The following is a 14430-nucleotide window of genomic DNA, read 5'->3' as shown; positions in this document are numbered from 1 at the left end:
TTTATGGCAATGATTGGCAATTTTCCGGCGATATTAGCAACTATTGGCGATTTTATTTGTGTACCTTTAATATCACTTTTGACTATAATTGGCGATTTTTTTGTAATTTCCCTTATTTTTCTCGCGGAAATATGTTCAGCATATTTAAAAAAAAACATATTCTCAGATTTTTACGGCATATTTTTATTATTTAAGGGCATAAATGCATTTTTTATAGAACATATTCTGTTAGTATTTAGGGTCATAAAAATCCTTGCTCTAGTTATTGTGCACCTAGTGAAGTTAGAGCCAGCCTACTGGCATTTCACAAGTCTGAATTCTAAATGAATAAAATAAATAAATAACTTATTTACTTATGCGGCTTATTTAATTATTTATTACTTATGCGGCTTATTTAATTATTTATTACTTATGCGACTTATTTAATTATTTATTACTTATGCGACTTATTTAATTATTTATTACTTATGCGGCTTATTTAATTATTTATTACTTATGCGGCTTATTTATTACTTATGCGGCTTATTTATTACTTATGCGACTTATTTATTACTTATGCGGCTTATTTATTACTTATTTATTACTTATGCGGCTTATTTATTACTTATGCGGCTTATTTATTACTTATGCGGCTTATTTATTACTTATGCGATTTATTTATTACTTATGCGGCTTATTTATTACTTATGCGACTTATTTATTACTTATGCAGCTTATTTATTACTTTATGCGGATTATTTATTACTTATTTACTTATACTTAGTAACTTATTACTTATTTACTTATACTTAGTAACTTATTACTTATTTACTTATACTTAGTAACTTATTACTTATTTACTTATACTTAGTAACTTATTACTTATTTACTTATACTTAGTAACTTATTACTTATTTACTTATACTTAGTAACTTATTACTTATTTACTTATACTTAGTAACTTATTACTTAGTAACTTATACTTAGTAACTTATTACTTATTTACTTATACTTAGTAACTTATTACTTATTTACTTATACTTAGTAACTTATTACTTATTTACATTTACGGATTGCTTAAGTAGCCCGCGACACGTTTTCAAACAAATGAGAGCGCCCCGCACTCTCCAAAAGGGTGCCCCACTCTCGAGACAGATAATTTTTTTAGCGACTTCATATTTATTATTGAACTCTATTTCAGATGATATTCCGCGGTGATATTTTTAATTCAAGGGAGTATAATTATAAGATATTGAAGTATACAAAATTTTCCCCTCATTGATATTCGTTCCAATGGAATACGCTGATGACAAGAAACATGATTATTTGATTGTAAAATTCATGGCGTCATTAGTGGCTCATCGATTCCCCACTTTCCTAATGTGAATTGGAAAAGAGTGAGTGAGCGCCTTGTTTCTCGGGTAATATAATGTGGGAAATTTTCTTGATAAGAATTCGGAATAACAAGTGATAATTCCAACTTGGAAGTTGTCCGTGTGGGGGGGGGGGGGAACGTTTTAATTAGATCCTCATTCCTTGTTACCATTTCCAGACAATGGTGTTTCGTGTTTTTGTTGCTGTTGTTGTTTCTCTCATTCGTTATTGCGTTGAGAATTTACTAGATTCAGTTTTTGGCTGCGAGGATTTCATTCATTCATGGAATTGGGGGGCTGGGGATAGGAACTGAATCCTATTCATTGTTCCGTGGCATTCATTAGACAAGCGGAATTTTATTCTCCTCTTGCTGGTTTAACATAAAGGGAGATGGGAAATTACGTGGCATGAAGGATTGATAACTAGTAAGCATGTAAATAAAGGAATTCGAAAATGCATTCCGGAATATTTGCAGGCATTATATAGTCCCTCGAGGGATATACCGAAACGTTAATATCAGTTCCATCAATAACGTGTGTTGTGTTCCTTTTAATCATGTATACAGGGTACCTAGGTAACAGGGCGTATGGTATTTTACTGGCGAACCGTTATGCTTGAGGCATACATTAGAAAAAGTTTCCAAATAGCGTGCAGTACTCAGATATGTCATTCATGTTTAAGGAGGGTTGTATAGTAAATAAAAACAATTAGCTTTTTATATAGTCCCTCCCCCCCCCCCCGTAGAGCCCAAAAACCCAATTAGAAAGTCATTGTCCTCCCTCTCCTGATGCTAACTGAGAAATTCCACAACACTCATATTCAACATCCACTGAGATATTTGAATTCGAAAAACGGAGGAAAGTTAAGGAGAGAGCGTTGAATGACCGCATTTCACGCTGCTTCTTACTCGCATTTAACGATGTTTTTTTCCCCAAGTTTCCTCCGTTTCTCGAATTCAAATATCTCTAACTTTCTAATTGGGTTTCTGGGCGCACGAGGGACTGCATATAAAAAGTTTTTTATTTACTACACCACCCCTTTAAACATGAATGACATATCTGAGTACTACACGTTATTTGGAAACTTTTTCTAATGTGAAGTATGCCTCTAGCATAACGGTTTGCCAGTCAAATACCATATGCCCAGTTATCTATACATCCTGTATATATAAAATAGCATGTCCTAACTGATTCATTCACCAACGCCGAGCCGAAACCACTCAGGTTATAAATATGAAATTTGGTCAATAATTTTGTTTCATGATGTAAGACTTACTGATTTTTTGTTTTTTTTTAATTCGCCCCTTAAGTGAGCCATAAGAAAGGCTAAAGGATTACATAGAGAAATCATGCCGAGCTGAAACCGCTGATGTTATAAACATGAAATTTGATTGGTATTTTAATTTTTTAATATAGAGACTCACTAAGAAGGGATTTTTCAAAATTCAACCTTCCTAAGGGGGTCATAAAGGAAGGAGATTCTAATGCTATATGGGCGACAATCATCGCCAAGTGATTTTCATATTACCAAATCCAAGAGAGCGAAGCCGCGGGTAACAGATAGGTGCATATGCACCCTCGAATGGTTGATAGCACATATCGCATCAAATCCGTCGAAAAAAATATGTTTGATTTTTGATAAAGAGTGCTGTTTGAGCACTCTGTAAAAACCATTCTCTATTGTCTTTGATATTGCGATTCAGCCGCGTATAAAGTGCATATGCACCTTCGAATTTGATTGGAGTTTGTTTTTTATTGGTGCAAACCATGAATTCACGCTGCGCTAAACAATGATAAAGCAGTATAACGAATTTACGTTATAGTTTGCACCATGAGAACGCCTACCACATTACAATACCCTGCACTCTCGAGAGGTGGATTGCGCTTATTGCAGCAAATCCGTCAGAAAAATATGATATTTGCTTTTGGTGAAGTGTTGTTGAGTACTCTCTAAAAACGCCCTGTACCGCCTTTGCTATTACGATTAAACCCCACATTCTATGATCAAAAATGCTTGTTTAGGTGTTATATATATCATCAGCTAAAATTTGTCCCATGAATTTAGAACCACCCTGTATAATTAGGCCTACACATTTTTACTAACCCCAAAAAATTTTAAACAACGTCAATTCAGAAATCACAGAAAAGGGAGATAGAATATGGTAAAATATAATATCCTCATTATAATATTCTTCTGCGCACAGGGATCGGATATCGTAAAACTCTCCAACTTCAGCATGATTCAAGGTGAAAATCCCCATGCAAAACGGAAAAAATAAATAAATAACTCAATGAGATTTCATTGCAGCGTGAAATAATAATAATAAAAAACCCACTGAAAATTCAATTTCCGAATAAAATGAATGAATTCAATCCTCTCGAACAAGAAGAACAAGCTAAAATCAAAATAGGAAGACGAAGTAATGCAAGCAAGCAAGCAAGAAGCACTACAAACACAATACCGACTTCAAAACTTCATGTTGCAACCCAATCACCAAAAATTTACTCTCTCTCTCTCTCTCTCTCTCTCTCTCTCTCTCAAAGAAAAAGAAGAATCTTCCGTATTTCAATCGCGGTGGTGAACCGAACCTACAGCACCAAAAAATAAAAATAAATAAATAATAAAGTAAATAAACGGGAATAAATAAAATACTGGAAAAAAAGTGGATATAGAGACGTCTCGGATCTGTAAAAAAAAAAAAAAACATCTACTATAAGATCTCCAGTCACGTTTTCTGGCAGCCTGACATCCATTACTTTCGAGTCTACTAGATTAGGCGAGTTAACTTTTTCCCCTCTTCCTTCTATTACACTACTGAAGACTTCTTTCTTTCCCTTTCCGAAGAAAGACGTGGCTACTTTCGCCAAATAAGCCTTGCCATAGACGTTAAGGGCGGGGGGGAAAGACTTACGGTTGCGCTGGTTCTTGTATAACCACAGATAAGCTTACCGGAGAATATATATATATATATATGTATGTTTTTTAATCCCCACGAGAGAAAATCGGGTCCATGTTTTTGTCCATCTTCTGTTCGATTTTGAAGAGAAAAACTAAATTACTTTTCTTTTATCTTTTGTGTGTGTGTGTGTGTGTTTCTTTTGTCCCTTGTCCTTTTAACTTTTTTTTTTGGGACAAAACAAAATCAATGAATCTGACCATCTTCTTTTTCTACTTGTTCTCACGAAAGTGAGTGGTCGGAATAGATGGAAATGTTTGTTTGCTTTGATTAGGTTTCGGGTCTTTTTTTCTTGTTTTCGGATAGAAAAATAGTGGGGGGAAAACATCTCCAGGAGTATTTTTCTTCTCTTTTCATATCTACGGGTTTTTCAAACTATTTTTTTTTGTTAAATTTAAAATTGAAATTTTCTTTGAGAAGTGATTCACTCAATAAAAAGTAGATAAAATATTTTGGGGGAATTATTTCTTGATTAGTTAATTAATTCTTGATTAGTTAATTAATTTTCGATGATTTCAAGTCTCTTAAAATGTCGATTCCTTTTTCCTAAAAAAATTAATGAAAGATATTAGCGGGAATTAATTTTTCAATTTAAGTAATTAATTTTGATGATTTTTTCAAGTTTCATTGAAAGCTTAGAATCGCGTGTATTGGCGATCGTGGCCGATCAGTTCCGTTGCCATTTTAGAATTTGTGAAAACTTGGCATCAGTAAAAAATTAAATTTCGAATTTCAAGTAAAAAATTGTATTTACCTTAAATAGAAAAACATTGTATGGATTAATTTTTTTTTGATTTGGTTAATTCATTTGAATAACTTCAAGTTTTCCTGAAGTACATATTTTGACTTTTTTTTTAGAGTAGATTAATTGGAGTTGTAAAGAGTATCCAAAAAATTCGTAAATAGTTTAAAAATTCATAAAAGTTTCAGGAATTTGAATGCGATCTGAGAAGTTTTTCTCACGAGAAAGTATTTTTTTTGATACAGAAATCAAAATATCAATCAATCACAATTCAAATTGTTTTGGACATTAGGACAGGGTAGCCAGTCCAGCAGGGATGATTGAACCTGAAACTTTCTTCAATCTCTTCTGTGTCTAAAAGAATCGCAAAGGTTTTATCCACCAAGGTCAACATCACAAGGAAAACATCGTGTAAGCGCCAGAAACATAAACATTTTGAAATGAGCCGCTAATCATACACCCTGCATTTTATAGGACCCTAATTTACATATTTCTAGTGATTTGCTTTCGCGCAGTGCTCTCTATCAACAAAAATTCGAACTAATTTTTCTCACGCAAAAAGAAAACCAAAACAACAACACCATCCTAAAATAACTTTTCTCAAACCGCATTCAAATATAACAATTCTTTCATTTTTTTAAATGAATTTTTGAACCAATTCAGAATTTATGGAACACTTTAATTACAAATTAAATTAATTGAACAAAATGTAGTTACATATTTAATTATATTTAAAGTATATTTGAGTGGTATCCATCAAGAGGCATAGAAAGCTAATAAATTGGGTATGCCTTGAGATTCAGGCTTTATATTTCAAGGTCCTAGGTCAGTGGTTCCTTAGGTCTAGTAAACTTTTATGCACTGCTCTCTAGAATAGTTTAATAAAGAGACGCTTCAAAGCACCGAATTGACACACTTATCGGCAGCTCACCGCGACGTACGTGACAAAAGTTGGTGACGAACACTCAGAGAAACATTGCTTTTGGTGCATGAGGACCATTATAATCTTGCATTATATTTAGAATCCATTTAAGTGAAAGGTGAATGAATTAGTAGTAAATTTCTTTGCCGAGGAAACGCATGTTGCTACGAAGATTAAAATTTAATACCTCGATTTCCTCAAAATTTTAAAGAATATTTAGTATCATAAAAGATGGATATTCGTGTTTTAAAAAACGTTATCATTCTATTATATAGATGTTATAATTACTAATCAGCAATATTATCTATCCAGTATTACGTAGAAAACATCCTTATTTGAAATAATGCTGACTGAACTCATTTCAGAAATTAGTAAATATCTCCGTACTACGTTATATAGGATTTGGAGCTAAAAATTGCAGGGGGGAAAAGGGTGGTTTATTCATAAAATTTCAAATCAATCTAATATAGTTCACAGTCTCTTCTTGAGACTGCTCTTACAACATTCTTCGCCATGATTTCACTTGACATCAGTTCTTGTAACATTCTGTGACGTGATATTTCTTTCAGCATTGCCTGTTGTAACATTCTGTGTGTGTGCCGATATTCCTCTTGTCATAACTTCTTGTAAACATTCTGCGCCGTGGTTCCTCTTGGCATCGCTTCTTGTAACATCCTGTATAGTTATTTCTCTTGTCAACGGTTCTTGTAATATTCTTTGCCATGATTCCTCTTTTCTCTTCTCATGCAATATTCTGTGCTGTGATTTGTCATTTCCTTCTTTCTGTAATATTCTTTGATTCCGTGCCGTTATTGTACTTGTTCAAAAATCGCTTCAAAATCTATATAGTATAGTTATTCGCATCTTATAATACAGCATATATATTTTATATTCTAAGCATGTGCTGTATCTTTTATGTATGCTGCATGTATGCTCAGTAATCATACTGCGTTATCAATCAATTCTGTGATACTTTTTGTTGTTGAACTTCTCCGAGCACAATTTTTGCCACTAACAATTGAAGTAGAGTTTGTTGAAATTGTTTGGCTTCTGTTCTAACGTAATTGCGCCACATTTCTTCGACAAAAACCTTCAAAGCTACGAATTCCCCCTAAGTAAGTAAGTAAGTAAGTAAGTAAGTAACCAGGTCCCAGATGTGGAACTATCAAAATCAATGCCGAAGAATTGTTTCCGAAGATTTCGACTGAAGTATTGAAAGATATAACGATATGTTCCGAGAAAAAAAAAAATCCGGGACTCCGAATGTGCCAATAAAAGCATATCAAAAACGAGAGAAAATTTTATCCGGGACTATAAAAAAAACAGGGGGAAAAAAGTCATCTCTAGTCATTTTTTTTTTTTATCATATAACTTCATCCTCTTCGATGTCTTCGTGAGTCCGGGGAAAAAAAAACGAAACCAGGAGCAAAGAGTGGACTTTCACTCCTTGTAGATCTCCGTTTTGGAACTTTTCCAGTTATCCTATTTCCTCCTCTCCAGGACGAAATTTCGGCGGGAACAAACGCGCAAGTCATGACGAAACCAGCTGCTACATCAATTGCTACGACGAAGGTATGTGTGTGTGTCTCCGGGATTCTATTCCCAATAAAAAAAAAAATAAAATATAATTCTTCAACGTCTTATACTCTTCTCTCGAGAACGACCGAAGACGATCTGTTACCTTTCCCGTTTTTTTTTTATCTTATTTTTAAAAACCAAGGGCTGCCATCCGTTTTGTTTAATCGTCAAAGAACTAAGAAAATAAAATAGAGAAAGACTCGAATAATTCACCGAGACGTAATTAATCACCCATTTAATTGAAATCTTTGAATGGAACGATATACTTTTTTTTTTGAGGAGTAAATTCCATTCCGATTTGAATCGCGTATTCTTATGACGTGAATCCTGTTGCCGACAGCAGCTTCTAGATCTTTCTGTGCCACAAGATCTAGGAATCTTTATTAAAAAAATAAATATATATTGATCCTTTAGTTTTTCTCCGGAAAAAAAAATCCCTTGAAAGAGCTTGTGTGAATATATTCATTTAGTCCTTTTTTGATTTTTCCTAAACGATCTCTAACGATTCTGTCACATACGTTTGTCTCAATCCTTTCGTGGACACATTTCGTGATTGATTAGAGTTTAGAGGATAGCATTCTCTCTCTCTCTCTCTCTCTCTCTCAAGGAAATAGTTTTCATTTTATTGAATATATTGGTTTACAATAATAGTTCTATTTTATTTTTTAGTTGTGTGGAAGTATTTTAATAATTTGCGTAAAAGACAAATGGAGCCCGGAAGTTTAGGCACTAAAAATGGTCGAAATAGGCACTAAAAAATTAATAATTAGTGAAAACAAGCAAAAGTGTAACTAAAAGCTACCGTATTAAAAGACTAAAAATAATATAATACAATAATTTCTCATTATTGAAACAAATTAATTTGATGTTATTACGTCAAAGAAAATAAAGTGTTTGTGGTCCCTCATGTTAAGTATCGATTCGATCGAATACTTAAAATGCAATTAGCTAACATGCAAGAATATAGTGCTAGCTGAAATGAAAAATATCAATTATAACGTTTCCGTATGGAGTTATTTAAAAATATTTTTATGATAACGATATATTTTCTCAAAATTTTCAAATATTGAGTTATGTATTTGGTTTGTTTGCATTGATTTTAGAAAAAAAAGATCTCTCAAATTCAAAAGATGATTTTTCCACATGTAAAATAACTGACTACGATTGTTTGCTGTGTATTTATTTTCTGTAAAAAAATGAAATCGAAATAACATGAGGCCCTGGGCAAGAGCCCTATCACCCCTTCCCCAATATGGTGTAGTCATGGAGTGAACCATTGGGCTATTGGGACAGTCAGTGGTCAGCTCTTCAACTACAATGTGTTGTGCGATGAATGAGCAAAATATGCGAAGCAAGTGGGAAAATAAACCTCTAATTTATTTTGGGCTTTTCTTATACATGGGTTGCTTTCGTGTCTAAAACTCTTACAATCTTGATGCGAATTCGACGGTACGTGGATTTCTATCTGAAAGCTACTCACACAGCAAAGATGAAAAGTCTGTCACTTCTATACCTAACACTGGCTTTCCTATCTCTCACGCATTTATGACTATTTGCGTTTGAATGGCGCCAGGACGAGAAAGGCTTTCTGAGAAAAATTAATACTGTGTGTTGAAGATTTTGGAATGAGAAATTTTTTTTTTTTTGAAGTTCTCAATGCTAAAAATATCCAAGTTCTAGAATATGACCTCTGAAATTCAAGAACAAAATGTTAAAAAGGCATTTATGGCAAGAAAGACTGAAAAAAAGGCATTTTTACAGAGAAAGTTTGAAAATAGGCAAAAAAAAGGCATTTATGGTATTTTTTGCCTGAACTTCCAGGTTTCTACTTAAAAATAATAGGAATAACTTACGTTTCATCAAGAAATGAAACAGGAGAAATAATTTTCGAACTTTCAAAGAATAAATAAATGCAAAAAAAATAATTTTCGGACTGGCGAAAGGTAAATAAGTAAGAGGAATAATTTGTTGACCGGCAAATAATTTGCGGACTGAATTTGCAGTAGAAATAATAACAAATTTCGAGGAATTATTTTATTTTACAGAAAAAAAAAAAATTTGGTTCAAATTTTTGTAGACATTAGGACAGTGTAACCAGTCCAGCAGGGGTGATTGGACCTGAACCTTTCTTCAATCCCTCCTGTGTCCAAAAGACTCGCAAAGCTTCAGCCAGCAATTCGAGGCTGAGGTAAAACAATTTCACAAATAGTGTTTTATCCACGACTACATAAATTGGGCGAAATTTTTTGCGGGCCGGCAGTACGTTCCCCCACGGACCAACGGTTGAAGAAATTGAAGAAAACTGTACTAGAACACATTTTCCGTTATGCATTTTACTGCCATCTTAAATTTTCCTGGGCATCCGTGACCGTTGAATGTTATACAGAGCAGCGAGCTCAAAAGAGCCCAATTCTCCTCCATCTTGGAGAAACACAATATTACATTGGTATAAAATATGGCGTAAAATGATAATATTTTTGGGGGGGGGGGAGAAAAGAAAATAACATTTTTTTGCGGAAAACTGTCTTATATCCATTCAGTTCATCACACACACACACACATGTATACAAGCGCGCACTCATTCTTTTCAAAATTCAGCCACATATTTTGTATTGAATGTGCTTTTAGGCCGTAGATGTTTCTTAGAAACTCGCGAACATCATAATCGGAGATCTCTCTCAGGTGCTGGTGACACGACATTTCTTGTTTTTCAAAGTAGTTTCGAGCAAGTTTCTTGATGTGGGGCACCTTCAAATTTTTGTTCAGATCGGTGAGGCGGAAAAATTTTGTTGCCCCAGAGAGTGAAGCGCTTCAGGACGCTATTCTGGAATCGTTGTAGCGGCAAATACAGTTCTTCATTTTTTTTTTTAAAGATTGAGGACGATGAGTCCGCCCCTCCTTTTTGGGAACAACGATTGGCTATAGCAGTAATACTGACGTCAGATTTCACTCAAAGGTGACGTATAAATCAGCCCGGGGCGGAGGCAAATAACTTCACCTTTAACTTCACTTTATCTTGGCAAATAACTTCACCCCTCGTGAAGTATTACTATCTTTGTCACTCGTGGCTACCAGTCACATCGTGCTAATTTTTCTATTGCTCGAATTATTGGGTGTAAACTAGTGGTGCTCATCCTTTTGGAGAATACGAGCCACTTCATGGGTTTGAAAACGTGTCGTCGGCAATTTAAGTTGTCTAGAAATGATCCTCGAGACACTCATGTGATCTGAAAGTGTGCCGCGGCAGTTTAAGTGATCTGGCAATACGTCGTGTGCAAATTTAAGTGATCTAGAAATGCGCTTCGAGTCATTTAAATGATCTGGAAATATGCCAGAGTTACTTAAGTAATCTATAAAAATACCGCGGGCCGCTTAAGTGAGCTTTAAATGTCTCGTGGGCCAGTTAAATGAACTGTAAATGCGTCGCGGACCACTTAAGTAATCTTTAACTGAACCCAGCCATTTAAGTTAACTGAAGTTGTGCGCCGCGAGTAGCTCAAGTGATTTGGAAATGTGCCGTTGACATCTTAAGTGTTTTGATAATCTTTCGTGGGCCACTTGAGAAATTTGGTTATTTTCGCGGGTCACATGAGATGACTCCGAGAACCCACATTTGGCCCGCTGCCCAGCCATGGGTTAAGCATGTATGGGGTAAACTTTAGGAAGCTGCAGAAAGCCTAAACTCAATCGGCCACCACTGTGCCGCCAATGGGATTCGAACCTGGATTCCCACAATGAGAGTTCAACCAACACCTCCTAGAGCTAGAAGGCCCCCGCGCGGGTTGCCATAAACGTCATTCAGACTACCTAGCAAGTTTACCATATTTTGAAACAAAGCATCCTATTTCGTTTCTTCTTATTTTGGCGTAGAATCTTTCTGATTGGCTCACAAATACTGCATAGTGATTGGATGTGGGACATAGAAATCGCCAGTTCTGAGCCCGATCATTTTTTTCTCCGCAGCGTGCGGGGGGCCTTCTATCTACACTCAACAAAGGCCCACCAGAGCCACCCAGCCATAGGGACGGTGGCCCAGCACCCGGGCTGACCACGAAGACTCAGGAACGGAGACAATAAATAAAAACCGCGCCCCAAGTGTCAAATGTCGCGAGAGCGGTTGTGGGGAAAAACTTTTGTATATAGATGTAAAAATTGTATTCTGTTGAAACGAATAAACAATTTTCTGGGGGATTCTTGGGATCGGGTCTCGGGGGTTTGGGTGGGGGCGTCCCGGGCTGTCGCTCGGGTCTGTGGGCTCCTCCTGGGGGCGGGACGGCTGCCTGGGTGGGGGAGATGCTGCCGCAGATCGCAGAAAACCCTAAAGACCAGGCCTTGCGCTTGCAGCAAGGGTCTTAGACAGAGGGTTGGGGGTGCCGGGAGAGGGCGCCTTTCGGACAACCTCCGGTGGGCGTCTTGGCCCGGCACCCCTGACTCTCCCCAGCGCGACCCAACCCGCAAGGGTAAAAGGCTTATATCCCTGGAGGGACAGAACCTGGGCCGTGACTGGTTTGTCGGGGCCTTCTATCTCTAGGAGGTGCTGGTTACCAGCATCAGATCGGGCTCAGAACTGCTGATTTCTATGCCCCAAATCCAATCTCTATGCGGTATTTGTGAGCCAATCAGTAAGATTCTACGCCAGAATAAGAAGAAACGAAATAGGATGCCGTGTTTCAAAATGTGGCAAATTTGCTAGGTAGTCTGAATGACGTTTATGGCAACCCGTGCGGAGGCCTTCCAGCTCTAGGAGGTGCTGAGAGACGCTGCTAGATTTTACTGCTGTTATTCCAAAAACGAAAAAAGAAATTGAATTGTCTTCCTGTCCAAGTCGATTCATTGGCGATAAGCTCTGACAGAGTTGACCGTTGTTATTACGCTTTTAGATAGCGACTGAAGAGGTTTCTCTCCTATTATAGAGGGAGTAAACACCTCACTTTGCACGAGTGTGATTTCTTCGAGGTTGAAAAACACATGAAAGAATCACTATAGAGGAACAGCGAGTAGAATGAGGAACGCGTCCCGCTGGTGCCAAAAAGCCAAAAAAAACAAAAAAAAAACAACCCAACCCAGAGTCAGACGCCACTCTTTGCATGCAGTCAAAAACTCTTACATAAGTGGACATAACTGACGCAGGACAGAAACAAAGTGCTTTCATCGGTCTCGAAGAACGGGTCAGGGTAAAATAGAGACGCCTTGTCGTGAGATTCAAGGAGCTAAAAAAACAGCTCTTTCTTTTTTTAAGCTCTAAATAATGCTAGTATTTGCCGGATATCAATGTTATCTCTTCCCCTGATGAGTGTGTACAATCGAAGATCATTAAGGACTAAAAGAGCCGAGATAAACCAAATATGTACTTAGCGAGGCAGATTTTTCTTTTTCACGAACCGAAAGAAAAAAAAGAATATTTTACTCGAAAGTAAATATTTTGACAAGAATCTTATCGCTGATTAGCTACCGTCTTAACAAATGCTTGTTTCACTGCCGTTTATAGCGACCGACATGATTGGGAGAGACATGGAATGTCTAATATTCGTGGTCTTATTTCATGTATTTTTGGATATTGAGAGTCGTGTTTCAGCGTGACTGCGGCGGATATTATGGTATGTAGTTCCTCTAATCCAATTTGATACATTTTGGTTAGATTATGTTAACTGTTTCATATACGATAGAGGCAGGGCCGCCTTATGAGCAGCATCATGGGCCCCCAGGCCAAGTGGTTTTTCTGAGACCCAACCTGGTAAGTTCTAGAAAATTTCAACAGGATCTAATTTTTGTGAGGCCTCTCTTCTCTTGAGGTTCCCCCGGGTGTTCCCATGAGTTATGACGGCCCTGGATAGAGGTATCCAAAAGTTACGGACTATAGTGGGAATAGCACATATGATTACTTATATATTTTAGCTCCATTGAAGGGACAACTTCTCTCTCTCTCTCTCTAGTTTATTTTTCAAATCAATCAAGTTCAATGTGTTTTCGTCCCATGCGTCTCAAATTTCATTGAAAAGCATCCCTTTTTTCTACTTTGCTCTGTAGGTATATATCAATGATTTTTAGCATGCATTTCACTGTGTGATTTTATTTTCCTGATAATTTTGCCAAAAAATATTAAAAATTTGCAAATTTATGCCAAAGAAACAGGTTTATATATTTTTTATTCATTATTGGTTCCTCATAATATGAAATGCATGCTACAAATCATCGATATATGCCTACAGAGAAAAAATGAAAAAATATATATATATCATGCTTTTCAATGAAATTTGAGACGCAGGGGACGAAAAATGATCGTTCTAGTTTGGCGCCTCTTGGTTCTAAATAAGGCACCAAGCTCGTTGAAACACATATTTTTCAAACTAAGAGAACTGAAATTGTTATACTGATACGGAAATGTCATTAAACCATTTTTAGCAAGAAATACACAGTGATAAGGAATTTTAATTTGAACAGCATGTGGTCCCCCCTCCAGCAGGGGGTTCTTAACCTTTTTCAGCCGCGACCCAGAACCAACAAGAGAACAGTTTCGCTACCCAAAATCAGCAACAAGATCAGCTTCGCGACCCATGGAACTGTTTGTTTTCCGGAATTAGTGAAACCAGTTACGCAATAAGTGCATCTATAACAGGACTGTAAGTGTATTTATACCAGTGGCGTCTTAAGAGCATCATGGACCCCCGGACCAATTGGTTTTTTCGGAGGCCCTACCTGGAAAATTCTCGAAAATTTCAATTAGTTTTCATTTTTGTGAGGTCCGTCTTCTCTTGAGGCCCCCCGGGCGGCCCATGCGTTAAGATGGCACTGATATATACGACTCGTTTAGGAAGTCCTCGAGAATCATGTCGTGACCCACAGTTCAAAAAACCTTGGCCGCAAGTGGGTTTGTTTGAC

The 14430-nt window shown here is 36.6% G+C and overlaps 1 protein-coding gene across 3 annotated transcripts in view; it reads left to right on the top strand.

Moving 5' to 3' along the window:
* The window catches only part of LOC149064731 (heparan sulfate glucosamine 3-O-sulfotransferase 1-like), a 147436-nt gene that overhangs the window by 73942 nt on the left and 59064 nt on the right, over positions 1–14430 (top strand). Inside the window, exon 1 of one of the 3 annotated variants that reach the window (XM_089254951.1) lies at positions 12708–13148. The exons of the other annotated variants lie outside the window; for them this stretch is intronic. The gene's annotated coding sequence lies outside the window, so the exon portion shown is untranslated. Of the gene's footprint in view, positions 1–12707; positions 13149–14430 lie in introns of those variants that run through there. 3 annotated transcript variants of the gene reach the window in all.

This window comes from Pholcus phalangioides, unplaced genomic scaffold (genome assembly GCF_987345545.1).
Source record: "Pholcus phalangioides strain wild (caught in Gottingen) unplaced genomic scaffold, Ppha-v1.0 ptg000042l_1, whole genome shotgun sequence".
Taxonomy (NCBI): domain Eukaryota; kingdom Metazoa; phylum Arthropoda; class Arachnida; order Araneae; family Pholcidae; genus Pholcus; species Pholcus phalangioides.
Note: the sequence above shows the minus strand (reverse complement) of the source record. Positions and strands in the feature narration are given on the sequence as shown.